Raw genomic sequence first — 18,106 nt, 5'->3', positions numbered from 1 at the left:
CAATCTTCGAGAGAGTTTACAATCTCCGGGAGAGTTTACAATCTCCGGGAAAGTTTATAATCTCCGGGAGAGTTTACAATCTCCGGGACAGTTTACAAACTCAGGGAGAGTTTACAATCTCTGGGAGAGTTTACAATCTCTGGGAGAGTTTACAAACTTCGGGAGAGTTTACAATCTCCGGGAGAGTTTACAATCTTTGGGAGTGTTTCCAATCTCCGAAAGAGTGTACAATCTCCGGACAGTTTACAATCTCCGAAAGAGTGTACAATCTCCGGAGAGTTTACAATCTCCGGGAGAGTTTATAATCTCCAAAAGTATGTACAATCTTCGGGAGAGTTTACAATCTCCAGGAGAGTTTACACCCTTCGAGAGAGTGTACAATCTTCGGGAGAGTTTACAATCTTCGGGAGAATTTACAATCTTCGTGAGAGTTTACCATCACGGGGATCGTTTACAATCTCTGAGAGAGTTTACAATCTCCAGGAAAGTTTACAATCTTTGGGAGTGTTACCAATTTCCGAAAGAGTTTACAATCTCTGAAAGAGTGTACAATCTTCGGGAGAGTCTATAATCTCCGAAAGAGTTTACAATCTCTGAAAGAGTGTACAATCTTCGGGAGAGTCTATAATCTCCGAAAGAATGTACAATCTCTGGGAGAGTTTACAATCTCCGGGAGTGTTTACAATCTCCGGGAGAGTTCACAATTTCTGGGAGAGTTTACAACCTCCGGGAGAGTTGATATTCTCCAGTTGAGTTTACAAACTTCGGGAGAGTTTACAAACTTCGGGAGAGTTTGCAATCTCCGGGAGAGTTTACAATCTCCGGGACAGTTTACAATCTCCGGGAGTGTTTCCAATCACCGAAAGTATGTACAATCTTCGGGAGTGTTTACAATCTCCGAAAGTATGTACAATCTTCAGGAGTGTTTACAATCTGCAGGAGAGTTTATACCCTTCGAGAGAGTGTACAATCTTCAAGAGAGTGTACAATCTTCAGGAGAGTTTACAATGTTTGGGAGAGTTTACAATCTTCGGGAGAGTTTCCAATCTTCGGGAGAATTTACAGTCTTTGGGAGAGTTTACCATCACGGGGATCGTTTACAATCTCTGGGAGAGTTTACAATCTCCAGGAAATTTTACAATCTTTGGGAGTGTTACCAATTTCCGAAAGAGTTTGCAATCTCTGAAAGAGTTTACAATCTTCGGGAGAGTTTACAATCTCCGGAAGAGTGTACAATCTCTGGGAGAGTTTACAATCTCCGGGAGTGTTTACAATCTCTGGGAGAGTTTACAATTCTGGGAGAGTTTACAATCTCCGGGTGAGTTTACAATCTCCGGGAGAGTTTACAATCTCTGGGAGAGTTTACAATCTCTGGGAGAGTTTACAATCACTGGGAGAGTTTGCAATTCTGGGAGAGTTTACAATCTCTGAGAGAGTTTACAATCTCCGGGAGAGTTTACAATCTCTGGGAGAGTTTACAATCTCTGAGAGAGTTTACAATCTCCGGGAGAGTTTACAATCTCTGGGAGAGTTTACAATCTCTGAGAGAGTTTACAATCTCCAGGAGAGTTTACAATCTCTGGGAGAGTTTACAATTCTGGGAGAGTTTACAATCTTTGGGAGAGTTTACAATCTCCTGGAGAGTTTACAATCCCCGGGAGAGTTTACAATCTCCAGGAGAGTTTACAATCCCCGGGAGAGTTTACAATCTTCGTCAGAGTTTACAATCTCCGAAAGAGTTTTAATCTCCAAAAGAGTTTACAATCTCCGAAAGAGTGTACAATCGCCAGGAGAGTTTACAATCTTCAGGAGTGTTTCCAATCTCCGAAAGTGTTTACAATCTACGAGAGAGTTTACAATCTCCGGGAGAGTTTACAATCTCCGGGAGAGTTTACAATCTCCGGGAGAGTTTACAATCTCCGGTACAATCTCCGGGAGAGTTTACAATCTCCGAAAGAGTTTACAATCTTTGGGAGAGTTTACAATCTCCGAAAGAGTTTACAATCTTTGGGAGAGTTTACAATCTCCGAAAGAGTTTACAATCTATGGGAGAGTTTACAATCTCCGAAAGAGTGTACAATCTCTGGGAGAGTTTACAATCTCCGGATAGTTTGCAATCTCTGGGAGTGTTTACAATCTAATAATAATAACAATAATAATCGCTTATTATCATAAGTAGGTCCAATTAAGTTACTGTGAACAATCCATAGTCGTCACATTCCAGCTTCTGTTAGGGGAGGCCTGTTCGGGAATTGTACCCACGCTTCTGGCCTTGTTCTGCATTACAAGCTAGCTGTTTAGCCTACCGTGCTAAACTAACCTTTTGAGAGAGTTTACAATCCCCGGGAGAGTTTCCAATCTTCGGGAATGTTTACAATCTCCGAATGAGTTTATAACCTCCGAAAGAGTGTACAATCTCCGGGAGAGTTTACAATCTCCGAAAGAGTGTACAATCTCCGGAGAGTTTACAATCTCCGGGAGAGTTTATAATCTCCAAAAGTATGTACAATCTTCGGGAGAGTTTACAATCTCCAGGAGAGTTTACACCCTTCGAGAGAGTGTACAATCTTCGGGAGAGTTTACAATCTTCGGGAGAATTTACAATCTTCGTGAGAGTTTACCATCACGGGGATCGTTTACAATCTCTGGGAGAGTTTACAATCTCCAGGAAAGTTTACAATCTTTGGGAGTGTTACCAATTTCCGAAAGAGTTTACAATCTCTGAAAGAGTGTACAATCTTCGGGAGAGTCTATAATCTCCGAAAGAGTTTACAATCTCTGAAAGAGTGTACAATCTTCGGGAGAGTCTATAATCTCCGAAAGAATGTACAATCTCTGGGAGAGTTTACAATCTCCGGGAGTGTTTACAATCTCCGGGAGAGTTCACAATTTCTGGGAGAGTTTACAATCTCCGGGAGAGTTGATATTCTCCAGTTGAGTTTACAAACTTCGGGAGAGTTTACAAACTTCGGGAGAGTTTGCAATCTCCGGGAGAGTTTACAATCTCCGGGACAGTTTACAATCTCCGGGAGTGTTTACAATCTCCGAAAGTATGTACAATCTTCGGGAGTGTTTACAATCTCCGAAAGTATGTACAATCTTCGGGAGTGTTTACAATCTGCAGGAGAGTTTATACCCTTCGAGAGAGTGTACAATCTTCAAGAGAGTGTACAATCTTCAGGAGAGTTTACAATGTTTGGGAGAGTTTCCAATCTTCGGGAGAGTTTCCAATCTTCGGGAGAATTTACAGTCTTTGGGAGAGTTTACCATCACGGGGATCGTTTACAATCTCTGGGAGAGTTTACAATCTCCAGGAAATTTTACAATCTTTGGGAGTGTTACCAATTTCCGAAAGAGTTTGTAATCTCTGAAAGAGTTTACAATCTTCGGGAGAGTTTACAATCTCCGGAAGAGTGTACAATCTCTGGGAGAGTTTACAATCTCCGGGAGTGTTTACAATCTCTGAGAGTTTACAATTGTGGGAGAGTTTACAATCTCCGGGTGAGTTTACAATCTCTGGGAGAGTTTACAATCTCTGGGAGAGTTTACAATCTCCGGGAGAGTTTACAATCACTGGGAGAGTTTGCAATTCTGGGAGAGTTTACAATCTCTGAGAGAGTTTACAATCTCTGAGAGAGTTTACAATCTCCGGGAGAGTTTACAATCTCTGGGAGAGTTTACAATTCTGGGAGAGTTTACAATCTTTGGGAGAGTTTACAATCTCCGGGAGAGTTTACAATCCCCGGGAGAGTTTACAATCTCCAGGAGAGTTTACAATCCCCGGGAGAGTTTACAATCTTCGTCAGAGTTTACAATCTCCAAAAGAGTTTTAATTTCCAAAAGAGTTTACAATCTCCGAAAGAGTGTACAATCGCCAGGAGAGTTTACAATCTTCAGGAGTGTTTCCAATCTCCGAAAGTGTTTACAATCTACGAGAGAGTTTACAATCTCCGGGAGAGTTTACAATCTCCGGTAGAGTTTACAATCTCCGGTAGAGTTTACAATCTCCGGGAGAGTTTACAATCTCCGAAAGAGTTTACAATCTTTGGGAGAGTTTACAATCTCCGAAAGAGTTTACAATCTTTGGGAGAGTTTACAATCTCCGAAAGAGTTTACAATCTTTGGGAGAGTTTACAATCTCCGAAAGAGTTTACAATCTATGGGAGAGTTTACAATCTCCGAAAGAGTTTACAATCTCTGGGAGAGTTTACAATCTCCGGATAGTTTGCAATCTCTGGGAGTGTTTACAATCTAATAATAATAACAATAATAATCGCTTATTATCATAAGTAGGTCCAATTAAGTTACTGTGAACAATCCATAGTCGTCACATTCCAGCTTCTGTTAGGGGAGGCCTGTTCGGGAATTGTACCCACGCTTCTGGCCTTGTTCTGCATTACAAGCTAGCTGTTTAGCCTACCGTGCTAAACTAACCTTTTGAGAGAGTTTACAATCCCCGGGAGAGTTTCCAATCTTCGGGAATGTTTACAATCTCCGAATGAGTTTATAACCTCCGAAAGAGTGTACAATCTCCGGGAGAGTTTACAATCTCCGAAAGAGTGTACAATCTCCGGGAGAGTTTACAATCTCCGAAAGAGTGTACAATCTCCAGGATAGTTTACAATCTTCAGGAGTGTTTCCAATCTCCGAAAGAGTTTACAATCTTCGTCAGAGTTTACAATCTCCGAAAGAGTTAATAATCTCCAAAAGAGTTTACAATCTTCGGAAGAGTTTGAAATCTCCGGGAGAATTTACAATCTTCGGGAGAGTGTACAATCTTCGGGTGCAGTGCAGTAGCACAGTGGTTAGCACAGTTGCTTCACAGCTCCTGGGTACCAGGTTCAATTCCCAGCTTGGGTCACTGCCTGTGCGGACTCTGCACGTTCTCCCCGTGTCTGCGTGGGTTTCCTCCGGGTGCTCCTGTTTTGGTTAGGTGGTTTGTCCATGCTAATTTGCCCACACGATGTTGTGCCGAACTTTTGTCATTCTACCCTAATCCATGTACCTATCCAATAGCTGCTTGAAGGTCCCTAATGTTTCCGACTCAACTACTTCCACAGGCAGTGCATTCCATGCCCCCATTACTCTCTGGGTAAAGAATCTACCTCTGACATCAGTAAGACTTGTGAGGCAATACCTACCTCTCACAAATCAGTGCTGACTATCCCTAATCAAGCAGTGTCTTTCCAGATGCTCAGAAATCCTATCCCTCAGTACCCTTTTCCATTACTTTGCCGACCACTGAAGTAAGACTAACTGGCCTGTAATTCCCAGGGTTATCCCTATTCCCTTTTTTGAACAAGGGCACGACATTTGCAACTCTCCAATCCCCTGGTACCACCCCTGTTGACAGTGAGGATGAAAAGATCATTGCCAACGGCTCTGCAATTTCATCTCTTGCTTCCCAGAGAATCCTTGGATATATCCTGTCAGGCCCTGGGGACTTGTCTAATTTCAAGTTTTCAAAATGCCCAACACATCTTCCTTCCTAACAAGTATCTCCTCGAGCTTACCAGTCTGTTTCACACTGTCCTCTCCAACAATATGGCCCCTCTCATTCGTAAATACTGAAGAAAAGTACTCGTTCAAGACCTCTCCTATCTCTTCTGACTCAATACACAATCTTCCGCTACTGTCCTTGATCGGACCTACCCTCGCTCTAGTCATTCTCATATTTCTCACATATGTGTAAAAGGCCTTGGGGCTTTCCTTGATTCTACCCGACAAAGATTTTTCATGCCCTCTCTTAGCTCTCCCAATCCCTTTCTTCAGTTCCCTCCTGGCTATCTTGTATCCCTCCAGCTCCCTGTCTGAACCTTGTTTCCTCAGCCTTACAAAAGTATCCTTCTTCCTCTTAACAAGACATTCAACCTCTCTTGTCAACCATGGTTTCCTCACTCGACCACCTCTTCCCTGCCTGACAGGGACATACATATCAAGGTCACGTAGTATCTGTTCCTTGAACAAGTTCCACATTTCACTTGTGTCCTTCCCTGACAGCCTATGTTCCCAACTTATGCACTTCAGTTCTTGTCTGACAGCATCGTATTTACCCTTCACCCAATTGTAAACCTTGCCCTGTTGCACGCACCTATCCCTCTCCATTACTAAAGTGAAAGTCATGGAATTGTGGCCTTCCCCCGGTAGGTCACCCATCCCAACAGCATCCAAAACGGTATACTTGTTTTGAAGGGGAATGGCCACGAGGGATCCCTGCACTGTCTGCCCCTTCACTTTCTTTCCCCTGACTGTAACCCAGCTACTCTTGTGCTGTACCTTGGGTGTGGCTACCTCCCTGTAACTCTTCTCTATTACCCCCTCTGCCTCTCGGATGATCCGAAGTTCATCCAGCTCCAGCTCCAGTTCCCTAACATGGTATCTGAGGAGCTGGGGTTGGGTGCACTTCCCGCAGGTATAGTCAGCAGGGACACTGGTGGTATCCCTCACCACCCACATCCTACAGGAGGAGCATACAACTGCCCTAGCCTCCATCCTCTCTTACCTTACAGAATATAGCTGCCCTGTGGACCAACTGGACCTCCGCCCTCCGACTCTGCTGCTATTCAGCTGCACTCTCTGTAAACCCCCGGCTCCCTTCTCGCTCTTTGAGGAAATGTAGGAAATGAAATGAAAGGAGCACCTTACTCCCTCCTCACCAAACTCCCTCAGTCACCAAACTCTCACTATAGCACTCAAATACACCCAAATTCAGCACTCTCTGCAAACCTGCTGGACAGGATGGAGATGTGGGCTCAGGTAGGGTGCTTTTTCCAAGGACAAGTGCAGACTCAATGGGCCAAATGGCCTCCTTCTGCACTGTAAGTTCAAGAGGGCGGGATTCTCCGCTCTCCCGGCAGGTTTGAGAATCGCCGGAGGGTCGGCATGAATCCCGCCCCCGCCATCCTCAGAATTTTCCACCCCCCCAAAAATTTCCCCAGCGTCAATCGCGCTCCCACCTCGGAGAATGGCGGGGCCGGCGCAACTCTATGGGCCCGGTGCTGCCCGAATTCTCCTGGCCGGATGGGCTGATGTCCCGCCGATGTGACCACAGGTCACATCGGCATAAATTAAAGAGCCTATTTAACGGCGTCAACCAATTCTGATGGTTGATGCCAGCGAACGTGGAGGTAGGTCTCGGCATGGGGCAGCCGCAGAAGTGACGGCGCGGCCACAGTCGGTGGGTGGGGGGGTGGGGGTGTGTGTGAAGGGGCTGTGTGTGTGTGTGGAGGGGCTGTGTGTGTGGAGGGGGAGGGGGTGTGTGTGTGGAGGGGCTGTGTGTGTGGAGGGGGAGGGTGTGTGTGTGTGGAGGGGGGTGTGCGTGGAGGGGGGTGTGTGTGGAGGGGGAGTGTGTGTGGAGGGGGAGGGGATGTGTGTGTGGAGGGGCTGTGTGTGTGGAGGGGGAGGGGGTGTGTGTGTGGAGGGGGTGTGTGTGGAGGGGGGTGTGTGTGGAGGGGGAGTGTGTGTGGAGGGGGAGGGGGTGTGTGTGTGGAGGGGGAGGGGGATGTGGAGGGGAGGGGGGTATGTGTGGAGGGGGTGTGTGTGGAGGGGGAGTGTGTGTTGAAGGGAGGGGGAGTGTGTGTGGAGGGGGAGGGGTGTGTGTGTGGAGGGGAGGGGGGGTGTGTGTGAAGGGGAGGGGGTGTGTGTGGAGGGGGAGGGGGGTATGTGTGTGAAGGGGGGGTATGTGTGAAGGGGGAGGGGGGTGTCTGTGAGGAGGGGGGTGTGTGGAGGGGGAGTGTGTGGAAGGGGAGGGGTGTGTGTGTGGAGGGGGAGGGGGTATGTGTGTGAAGGGGGGTATGTGTGTGAAGGGGGGTATGTGTGTGAAGGGGAAGGGGGTTGTATGTGTGGAGGGGGAGGGGGGTATGTGTGGAGGGGTGTGTGTGTGGAGGGGGAGTGTATGTGGAAGGGGAGGGGTGTGTGTGTGGAGGGGAGGGGGGTGTGTGTGAAGGGGAGGGGGGTGTATGTGGAGGGGAGGGGGGTGTGTATGGAGGGGGAGGGGGTGGGTGTGTGGAGGGGGTGTGTGTGTGGAGGGGGAGGGGTGTGTGTGTGGAGGGGGAGGGGGGTGTGGAGGGGGTGTTTCTGGAGGGGGAGGGGGTGTGTGTGTGGAGGGGGAGGGGGGTGTGTGTGTGGAGGGGGAGGGGGGTGTGGAGGGGGGGTGTGTGGAGGGGGAGTGTGTGGAGGGGGTGGGGGTGTGTGTGTGGAGGGGGAGGGTGGTGTGGAGGGGGGTGGGTGTGTGGAGGGGGTGTGTGTGTGGAGGGTGTGTGTGTGTGGAGGGGGAGGGGGGTGTGGAGGGGAGGGGGGTATGTGTGGAGGGGGTGTGTGTTGGGGGGGAGTGTGTGTGGAGGGGAGGGGGAGTGTGTGTGGAGGGGGAGGGGTGTGTGTGTGGAGCGGGAGGGGGGTGTGTGTGAAGGGGAGGGGGTGTGTGTGGAGGGGGAGGGGTGTATGTGTGTGAAGGGGGGGTATGTGTGTGAAGGGGAAGGGGGTTGTGTGTGGAGGGGGAGGGGTGTCTGTGAGGAGGGGGGTGTGTGGAGGGGGAGTGTGTGGAAGGGGAGGGGTGTGTGTGTGGAGGGGGAGGGGGGTATGTGTGTGAAGGGGGGTATGTGTGTGAAGGGGGGTATGTGTGTGAAGGGGAAGGGGGTTGTGTGTGTGGAGGGGGAGGGGGGTATGTGTGGAGGGGGGTGTGTGTGGAGGGGGAGTGTGTGGAAGGGGAGGGGTGTGTGTGTGGAGGGGGAGGGGGGTGTGTGTGAAGGGGAGGGGGGGTGTGTGTGGAGGGGAGGGGGGTGTGTATGGAGGGGAGGGGGGTGGGTGTGTGGAGGGGGAGGGGGGTATGTGTGTAAAGGGGGGGTATGTGTGTGAAGGGAAAGGGGATTGTGTGTGGAGGGGGAGGGGGCGTGTGTGTGGAGGGGGAGGGGGTTGTGTGTGGAGGGAGAGGGGGGTGTCTGTGAGGAGGGGAGGGGGGGTGTGTGTGGAGGGGGAGGGGGTATGTGTGTGAAGGGGGGTATGTGTGTGAAGGGGGTATGTGTGTGAAGGGGAAGGGGGTTGTGTGTGTGGAGGGGGAGGGGGAGGGGGAGGGGGTGGGGGTGTGGAGGGGGAGGGGGGTGGGTGTGTGGAGGGGGAGGGGGGGTGGGTGAATGCCGGGGAGGAGAGGGCGAGTGCCGGGGAGGGGGGTGGGCAAGAGCTGGGGAGGGGGAAGGGCGAGTGCCGGGAGGGGGGTGGGTGAGTTCCGGGGAGGAGAGGGCAAGTGCCAGAGAGGGGGGGGGGGGGAGTTGGGGAGGTTGTCCACCTGGCCTGGTGCCAGCTGCCAACAGTTGCGACCATGCAGCCCATGGCATCTGGCTGGGGGGGGGGGGGGGGGGGAGGGTACGTGCAATGATGCATGTCGTCTGTCCCACCCCCCACCCCTTGCAGGCCATTTTGTTTGGTGATCACCCAGCTATGTTGGCCGCCGTGTTGGGAGCCGCACTTCTACATGTTGCCGCCCTGGGGGAGCAGGAACGTGCCAGGGAGGCGGCGGAGGCTGCCGCAGAGGAGCATGCTGCAGGGAGGCAGGTGGCGGACGCCCAGGCTGGAGGGCCACCCGCATGACAGATGGTGCCATGGTGACAGAGACGTCTGATGAGGCCCCGTGTGTGCCGGTCTGCTCACCGTTACAGGACCTCACGGACCGGGCATGCAGGAGGAGACTCCGGATGAGCCGGGAAACCGTCGCCCATATACGCCACCTGATGACACACCCGGCACCGTGTGGCACCGTGTCTGTTAAGGTTACGGTGGACCTGAATTTTTATGCCACGGGGTCATTCCGGGCACTGAGTGGGGACCTGTCCAGCATCTAGCAGGCATCAGGACAGTGGCAGACACGCTATATGCCATTGCAGACCACTACATCCAGTTCCCTGTGGACCAGGCCAGGCAGGATGCCCGGGCAGCGGGCTTCGCTGCCGTGGCCAGGATGCCCATGGTCCAGGGGGCGATCGATGGGATGAATGTCGCTGTGCGGCCACCTGCGGATAACAGGGCCGTGTTTACCAATAGGAAGGGGACCGTCTCCATGAACATTCAGATGGTCTGTGACCACAGCATGATGATCCTGCACGTTGGCAGCACGGTAGCATGGTGGTTAGCATAAATGCTTCACAGCTCCAGGGTCCCAGGTTCGATTCCCGGCTGGGTCACTGTCTGTGCGGAGTCTGCACGTCCTCCCGTGTGTGCGTGGGTTTCCTCCGGGTGCTCCGGTTTCCTCCCACAGTCCAAAGATGTGCGGGTTAGGTGGATTGGCCATGCTAAATTGCCCGTAGTGTCCTAAAAAAAAAGTAAGGTGGAGGGGGGGTTGTTGGGTTACGGGTATAGGGTGGATACGTGGGTTGAGTAGGGTGATCATTGCTCGGCACAACATCGAGGGCCGAAGGGCCTGTTCTGTGCTGTACTGTTCTATGTTCTATGTCTGCGCCCGGTATCCGGGCAGTGTACATGAATCATTCGTACTGGCGCAGTCCTTCATCCCCAGCATGTTCGTGTGACCCCCCCCCCACCGCCCCCGGCTGAGGGGCTGGTTGCTGGGCGACAGGGATTACCCGTTGCGGTCGTGGCTGATGACACTTATGTGGAGGTCACAGACTGATGTGGAGAACGGCTACAACGATGCCCATGCAGCGACCAGGGGCGTGATAGAGAGATTGCTGAAGATACATTTGAGGTGCCTGGACCGTTCTGGAGGGGCCCTCCAGTACCTGCCAGATAGGGTCGGCCGCATCGTTGTGGTCTGCTGCGTCCTGCACAACAGGCACAGTCCTCTCCAAATGAGAAGGATGGGGGAAATGCTCAGGACAGACGGGCTGGACATGGACAGGAGGCTGCCCACCGTTACTGGCTGGGCCAGCGGCCACGGGACAGGCTGATAGCCGCCCGGTTCACTGACTAAGGGGGGGTGTGGAAATCGCCGAGCATGGGCACAGACTGCACACCACAGCACCAGCCGACCATGCTCACCTCCCCACCCCCTCCCCACCACCCCTCCATTGCACATCCACCTGCGGCACAACGGGCCGGGCTCACACGGTCGCCGGTGGAAGCGTCTATTGCAGGCCATGGAGGATGACGACAACCCGCTCTGCGATGAGCTCTGGGCTCTACATCATTGGACAATGCCTGACCCATGGCCACAGTACCACCCTCCACCCGGACCGTCCCTGCATGTGGCTGTGATACTGCAGCACACGGTCCTGTCCTCTGCCCAGGGGGCTGGCGAGGGTGACCCGGGGGGGAGGGGGGGCACACTCACCTGAGGCAGACGTTTCACCCCTCACACACACACACTGGCGCTCACCTCACACCACACCCCCGCACGCATCGGACAGAGCACAAAGGCAGCTTCTGCAGGTGTAAGTGATTTTAATGACAAACAGTCCATACACGTGCCTTAGCCCCTATAACTCGGCCCTGCCCTGCACCCATGCCAACTTACTCAGTGTCTAATTGTTTGGCCTTACGGACCCTTTGACTACGTCTAGCTGGTTCCCCAGACGGTACAGCAGGACTGGAGATGGACTCCTGTGATCCCCTATGACTCGGGATCCCTTTGGCGGCCATTTCCTGGGGCGGCCCAGCCTAGATGGGCGAACTGCCAGCCTGTCCTGCCCATTGCCCACCAGATGCACCTGGGACGGAAGGGGGGGGAGGGTGGGGGGGCGTAGTACGAGGTGACGCGGTGTTCCGGGTCCTCCTCTGCAGGGGGACCCGGAACGGGCCCCAGTACCACCTCCTCCCTCGGGGTGCCCGATGGCCCCCGGGCCTCTACATGGGATGGGAATGTGAACGGACCGACCATCTAACGCCCCCCGACACCTGGCACTGCCAGTCCTGGAGGCCCGCCCTGGTATCGACAAGGGTCTGCAAGTTTGCAGCCATTGAGCTCAGGGAGCTGGCCATCCCTGCCTGTGTCTGGACAATGCCGACCAGCACCTGGGCAATGGCGCCGATGCCCTCAGCGACGGGCTGCAGAGACTGGGCCACTGCCTGCAGAGACTGGGCCATTGCCTGCAGAGACTGGGCCATTGCCTGCAGAGACTGGGCCACTGCCTGCAGAGACTGGGCCACTGCCTGCAGAGACTGGGCCACTGCCTGCAGAGACTGGGCCACTGCCTGCAGAGACTGGCCATTGCCTGCAGAGACTGGGCCATGGCCTGCATAGACTGGGCCATTGCCTGCAGAGACTGGGCCATTGCCTGCAGAGACTGGGCCACTGCCTGCAGAGACTGGGACATTGCCTGCAGAGACTGGGCCACTGCCTGCTGAGACTGGGCCATTGCCTGCTGAGACTGAGCCATGGCCTGCAGAGACTGGGCCATTGCCTGCAGAGACTGGCCATTGCCTGCAGAGACTGGACCATTGCCTGCAGAGACTGGGCCGCTGCCTGCAGAGACTGGGCCACTGCCTGCAGAGACTGGGCCATTGCCTGCAGAGACTGGGCCATGGCCTGCTGAGACTGGGCCGCTGCCTGCAGAGACTGGGCCATTGCCTGCAGAGACTGGGCCATGGCCTGCTGAGACAGGGCCATTGCCTGCAGAGACTGGGCCGCTGCCTGCAGAGACTGGGCCGCTGCCTGCAGAGACTGGGCCTCTGCCTGCAGAGACTGGGCCATTGCCTGCAGAGACTGGGCCATGGCCTGCAGAGACTGGGCCATGGCCTGCAGAGACTGGGCCATTGCCTGCATAGACTGGGCCAGTGCCTGCAGAGACTGGGCCACTGCCTGCAGAGACTGGGCCACTGCCTGCAGAGACTGGCCATTGCCTGCAGAGACTGGGCCATGGCCTGCAGAGACTGGGCCACTGCCTGCAGAGACTGGGCCATTGCCTGCAGAGACTGGGCCACTGCCTGCTGAGACTGGGCCATTGCCTGCTGAGACTGAGCCATGGCCTGCAGAGACTGGGCCATTGCCTGCAGAGACTGGCCATTGCCTGCAGAGACTGGCCCATTGCCTGCAGAGACTGGGCCGCTGCCTGCAGAGACTGGGCCACTGCCTGCAGAGACTGGGCCATTGCCTGCAGAGACTGGGCCATGGCCTGCTGAGAATGGGCCGCTGCCTGCAGAGACTGGGCCATTGCCTGCAGAGACTGGGCCATGGCCTGCTGAGACAGGGCCATTGCCTGCTGAGACTGGGCCATTGCCTGCAGAGACTGGACCATGGCCTGCAGAGACTGGGCCATGGCCTGCAGAGACTGGGCCATGGCCTGCTGAGACAGGGCCACTGCCTGCAGAGACTGGGCCAGTGCCTGCAGAGACTGGGCCAAGGCCTGCAGAAACTGGGCCATGGCCTGCATAGACTGGGCCAGTGCCTGCAGAGACTGGGCCACTGCCTGCAGAGACTGGGCCATTGCCTGCAGAGACTGGGCCACTGCCTGCAGAGACTGGGCCATGGCCTGCAGAGACTGGGCCATGGCCTGCAGAGACTGGGCCATTGCCTGCATAGACTGGGCCATTGCCTGCAGAGACTGGGCCATTGCATGCAGAGACTGGGCCACTGCCTGCATAGACTGGGCCATTGCCTGCAGAGACTGGGCCATTCCCTGCTGAGACTGGGCCACTGCCTGCAGAGACTGGGCCATGGCCTGCAGAGACTGGGCCATGGCCTGCAGAGACTGGGCCAGTGCCTGCAGAGACTGGGCCACTGCCTTGGGTAGTCTTGGGTAGGGCTGTCCTGGGTAGGGCTGTCCTGGGTAGGGGTGTCCTGGGTAGGGGTGTCCTGGGTAGGGGTGTCCTGGGAAGGGATGACCTGGGTAGGGGTGTCCTGGGTAGGGGTGTCCTGGGTAGGGCTGTCCTGGGTAGGGGTGCCCTGGGTAGGGCTGTCCTGGGTAGGGCTGTCCTGGGTAGGGCTGTCCTGGGTATGGGTGTCCTGGGTAGGGGTGCCCTGGGTAGGGGTGTCCTGGGTAGGGGTGTCCTGGGTAGGGGTGTCCAGGGTAGGGGTGCCCTGGGTAGGGCTGTCCTGGGTAGGGCTGTCCTGGGTAGGGCTGTCCTGGGTATGGGTGTCCTGGGAAGGGGTGCCCTGGGTAGGGCTGTCCTGGGTAGGGCTGTCCTGGGCAGGGCTGTCCTGGGTAGGGCTGTCCTGGGTAGGGCTGTCCTGGGCAGGGCTGTCCTGGGTAGGGGTGTCCTGGGTAGGGCTGTCCTGGGTAGTCGCTGTCCTGGGTAGGGCTGTCCTGGGTAGGGCTGTCCTGGGCAGGGCTGTCCTGGGTAGGGCTGTCCTGGGTAGGGCTGTCCTGGGCAGGGCTGTCCTGGGTAGGGGTGTCCTGGGTAGGGCTGTCCTGGGTAGTCGTGTCCTGGGTAGGGCTGTCCTGGGTAGGGCTGTCCTGGGCAGGGCTGTCCTGGGTAGGGCTGTCCTGGGTAGGGCTGTCCTGGGTAGTGGTGTACTGGGTAGGGCTGTCCTGGGTAGGACTCTCCTGGGTAGGGGTGTCCTGAGTAGGGCTGTCCTGGGTAGGGGTGTCCTGGGTAGGGCTGTCCTGGGTAGTGGTGTCCTGGGTAGGGCTGTCCTGGGTAGGGCTGCCCTGGGTAGGGCTGTCCTGGGTAGGGCTGTCCTGGGTAGGGGTATCCTGGGTAGGGCTGTCCTGGGTAGGGCTGTCCTGGGTAGGGCTGTCCTGGGTAGGGCTGTCCTGGGTAGGGGTGTCCTGGGTAGGTGTTTCCTGGGTAGGGGTGTCCTGGGTAGGAATGTCCTGGGTAGGGCTGTCCTGGGTAGGGCTGTCCTGGGTAGGGGTGTCCTGGGTAGGAATGTCCTGGGTAGGGCTGTCCTCGGTAGGGGTGTCCTGGGTAGGGGTGTCCTGGGTAGGGCTGTCCTGGGTAGGGGTGTTCTGGCTCGGCTGCGACAGGAACCTATGGCTGCCCCCTCGCCGCTGGGTGTTGCCCGCCTTTGTCACCGCAATCGCACAAGACGGGGGAGTCATCTCCTTGGTGCTCCGGGTCTTTCCCTGTCTCGTGGCCACCCTGGGATGTCCTGGGGGCATCGTATGCCGGAGGGGCCGGGTCTTTCCCTGTCTTGTGGCCGCCCTGGATCATCCTGGGGGCGGTCGGCATCCGCGGGGACAGGTGCCTTGACGTTTGGTCCAGTTTAATACAGGGTAGGGATGTCCTGGGTAGGGGTAACCTGGGTATGGGTGTCCTGGGTAGGGGTGTCCTGGGTAGGGCTGTCCTGGGTAGGGGTGTCCTGGGTAGGGGTGTCCTGGGTAGGGCTGTCCTGGGTAGGGGTGACCTGGGTAGGGGTGTCCTGGGTAGGGGTGTCCTGGGTAGGGGTGTCCTGGGTAGGGCTGTCCTGGGTAGGGGTGTCCTGGGTAGAGGTGACCTGGGTAGGGGTGTCCTGGGTAGGGGTGTCGTGGGTAGGGGTGTCCTGGGTAGGGGTATCCTGGGTAGGGATGTCCTGGGTAGGGGTGTCCTGGGTAGGGGTGTTCTGGGTAGGTGTGTCCTGGGTAGGGGTGTCCTGGGTAGGCGTGTTCTGGGTAGGTGTGTCCTGGGTAGGGGTGTCCTGGGTAGGGGTGTTCTGGGTAGGGGTATCCTGGGTAGGGATGTCCTGGGTAGGGGTGTCCTGGGTAGGGCTGTCCTGGGTAGGGGTATCCTGGGTAGGGATGTCCTGGGTAGGGGTGTCCTGGGTAGGGGTGTCCTGGGTAGGTGTGTCCTGGGTAGGGGTGTCCTGGGTAGGGGTGTCCTGGGTAGGTGTGTCCTGGGTAGGGGTGTCCTGGGTAGGGGTGTTCTGGGTAGGTGTGTCCGGGGTAGGAGTGTCCTGGGTAGGGGTGTTCTGGGTTGGTGTGTCCTGGGTAGGGGTGTCCTGGGTAGGGGTATCCTGGGTAGGGATGTCCTGGGTAGGGGTGTCCTGGGTAGGGGTGTTCTGGGTAGGTGTGTCCTGGGTAGGGCTGCCCTGGGTAGGGGTGTCCTGTGTAGTGGTGTCCTGGGTAGGGGTGTCCTGGGTAGGGGTGTCCTGGGTAGGGGTGTCCTGGGTAGGGCTGTCCTGGGTTGGGCTGTCCTGGGTAGGGGTGTCCTGGGTAGGGCTGTCCTGGGTAGGGGTGTCCTGGGTAGGGGTGTCCTGGGTAGGGGTGTCCTGGGTAGGGCTGTCCTGGGTAGGGGTGTTCTGGGTAGGGGTGTTCTGGGTAGGGGTGTCCTGGGTAGGGGTGTCCTGGGTAGGGGTGTCCTGGGTAGGTGTGTCCTGGGTAGGGGTGTCCTGGGTAGGAATGTCCTGGGTAGGGATGTCCTGTGTAGGGGTGTCCTGGGTAGGAATGTCCTGGGTAGGGCTGTCCTGGGTATGGGTGTCCTGGGTAGGGGTGCCCTGGGTAGGGCTGTCCTGGGTAGGGCTCTCCTGGTTAGGGCTGTCCTGGGTAGGGGTGTCCTGGGTAGGTGTGTCCTGGGTAGGGGTGTCCTGGGTAGGAATGTCCTGGGTAGGGCTGTCCTGGGTAGGAATGTCCTGGGTAGGGCTGTCCTGGGTAGGGGTGTCCTGGGTAGGGCTGTCCTGGGTAGGGGTGTCCTGGGTAGGGGTGTCCTGGGTAGGGCTGTCCTGGGTAGGAATGTCCTGGGTAGGGCTGTCCTGGGTAGGAATGTCCTGGGTCGGGCTGTCCTGGGTAGGGGTGTACTGGGTAGGGGTGTCCTGGGTAGGGCTGTCCTGGGTAGGGGTGTCCTGGGTAGGGGTGTCCTGGGTAGGGGTGTCCTGGGTAGGGGTGTCCTGGGTAGGGGTGTCCTGGGTAGGGCTGTCCTGGGTAGGGGTGTCCTGGGTAGGGGCGCCCTGGGTAGGGGTGTTCTGTCTCGGCTACGACGGGAGCCTGTGGCTGCCCCCTCGCCGCTGGGTGTTGCCCGCCTGCGTCACCGCAATCGCACAAGACGGGGGAGTCATCTCCTTGGTGCTCCGGGTCTTTCCCTGACTCGTGGCCACCCTGGGATGTCCTGGGGGCATCGTATGCCGGAGGGGCCGGGTCTTTCCCTGTATTGTGGCCGCCCTGGATCATCCTGGGGGCGGTCGGCATCCGCGGGGACAGGTGTCTTGACGTTTGGTCCAGTTTAATACAGCTTACATGGTTAGACACGCAGGCGGTGATCAGGGGATATGGGGGAAGGGGGAAATGGGGGAAGGGGTGAAGGGAGGGCAGGCTGTGGGGGTGGGGGGGGGTCTCACTTGGTGGTGCGCCCCCAACTTTTGCATCCGCAACCTCCCGGTCCTCGGGTCCACCTGCCGGTGGGTGGCAGGGATAAAGGGCAACAGTGTTAGGCAGAGATATACGTGCAGGCCAGCGGTTGTGTGTATGTTGGCAGAGGTTCACACTCCATCCTGCCACTGCAGGCTACATGGGTGGGTGCAGCCATGTCAGTTGCACGCAGGGCTGTGCCGCACATCGGGGGGGGTGGGGGGTGGTGTACTCACCTTGGCTGCCCTGACTAGGTCATTGACCTTGTGGCACTGGGCGCCTGTCCTTGGCGTTACAGCCACGCGCTGATGGCCTCTGCCACCTCCCTCCACAGGCGTGGGGCGACCCTGCGGCCTTGGCCGGGGTACAGTGCCTCCCTCCTCTGCTCCACTGCGTCCAGGAACGCCTCGATGTCCTGCTCCTGGAACCTCGGTGCTGCGCGCCGGGCGACCATCTTGCACGGCGTCTTTTGTGCGGTTACGCCGCACGGCATCAATGACGCTGCATATCCATGACGGGTGACACCGTCGTGAATGACATCATGCCGCTGCTAGCCCATTCCGGGCCGGAGAATTTGTGCCGTTTCGGGGGGCCTGACACCGGAGTGATCCGTGCCGCTTTTGGCAACGGGTTCCGGCCATCGCGCCGATTATTGGAGAATCCCGCCCATGATCTCCAGGAGAGTTTACAATGTCCGGGAGAGTTTACAATCTTCTGGAGAGTTTACAATCTCTGAAAGAGTTTACAATCTCCGAGAGAGTTTACGATCACCAAGAGAGCTTACCAATGTCTCGGAGAGTTTTCAATCACCGAAAGAGTTTCCAATCTCCAAGAGAATTTCCAATCCCCGAGAGAGTTTCCAATCTCCGAGAGAGGTTACAGTCTCCGGTACTACAGAACTTGAGAAAGCGATATGTCGAATCATTTCATCTTGCACTCATCAGGATACTTCACAAGGAGAC

At 56.0% G+C, this 18,106-nt stretch overlaps 1 protein-coding gene across 2 annotated transcripts in view; it reads left to right on the top strand.

The window, feature by feature from the left end:
• Nucleotides 1-18,106, top strand: part of LOC119971566 (myosin-binding protein C, cardiac-type-like) — a 226,833-nt gene that overhangs the window by 120,028 nt on the left and 88,699 nt on the right. The window lies entirely within an intron of this gene.

Source organism: Scyliorhinus canicula, chromosome 9 (assembly GCF_902713615.1).
Source record: "Scyliorhinus canicula chromosome 9, sScyCan1.1, whole genome shotgun sequence".
In the NCBI taxonomy this organism is placed as follows: Eukaryota; Metazoa; Chordata; class Chondrichthyes; order Carcharhiniformes; family Scyliorhinidae; genus Scyliorhinus; species Scyliorhinus canicula.
Note: the sequence above shows the minus strand (reverse complement) of the source record. Positions and strands in the feature narration are given on the sequence as shown.